The sequence below is a fragment of the Orycteropus afer genome, unplaced genomic scaffold (genome assembly GCF_000298275.1).
Source record: "Orycteropus afer afer isolate SDZICR_OR568_19922 unplaced genomic scaffold, OryAfe1.0 scaffold00069, whole genome shotgun sequence".
Taxonomy (NCBI): Eukaryota; Metazoa; Chordata; class Mammalia; order Tubulidentata; family Orycteropodidae; genus Orycteropus; species Orycteropus afer.
The window spans coordinates 4,904,637-4,905,473 of record NW_006921656.1 but is presented as its reverse complement, the minus strand read 5'-3'; the positions used below and the strand labels follow the sequence as shown (position 1 = coordinate 4,905,473).

Sequence of the window (837 nt, the reverse complement as noted above, 5' to 3'; positions counted from 1 at the left end):
ATAGCACCCGGTATTCCCACGTGGTCTCCCATCCAAGTACTAACCAGTCCCAACCCTGGTTATCTTCTGAGATCAGACAAGATCGGGTGCGTTCAGGGTGATATGGCTGTGGACAAGAACTGGTTAGTTTCTCTTAAATGCTTCTCCCACAGTGAGAGTGTCAAAGTATGGGGAAGTGAATGGTAGAAATGGAGTTTGAAGAATCATCCTTTGGGGATAGTGCTGCTGACTACTGCTTGCCCATCTACCAAGGAGGCAGGTGCTACCTCCTCCCAAGTCAAGAAACAGAAGCTTTGTATAGACTAATTAAAGAGCTTAACGTGTACCTCCTGCAGACTGGGGGCAGTGATGTCTGAGCCACACAGGAGACAAGGCAAAGGACAGTGGAGGAATACAGCAGCAGGGGGAAGGGCTGAGTTCAAACAGAAGCATACGACCAGCATTTTGAGGATAATAGGGAGCACAATATTTTTCCATTGACCAGATATGGACAACGTGGTCCAGAAAATCTTTCCTAAAGGCCTCTCTGGACGGAAGCAAGGATCTCAGCAGGGCAACTGGAGTGGAGCCCTGGATGCTTGGGGACTGTGGAAGACTGAAAAAGGACCTGCCTGAATAGGCGTGCTCTCTCTTACACCAAGAAAACTATAAAGTAGACCTCTTAGCAATTCCATCCACCAGGGTGTAGAGTTAAACATCTGCCACATCAGAGCTCTGTTGAATTCTAGATCACCATTGCAGTGCCTGTGACAAGAACTTTCAGGTCCCCTTATCTTTCCTCTCTCCCGCTTTAATTCCGGACGGGTCTGAGTTAGCTTTCTGTGGCTCCTATAGCAA

General features: G+C 48.0%; 1 pseudogene; it reads right to left on the bottom strand.

The window, feature by feature from the left end:
• LOC122149988 lies at positions 1-114 on the bottom strand (annotated as a pseudogene).
• Positions 115-837: the final 723 nt, after the last annotated feature.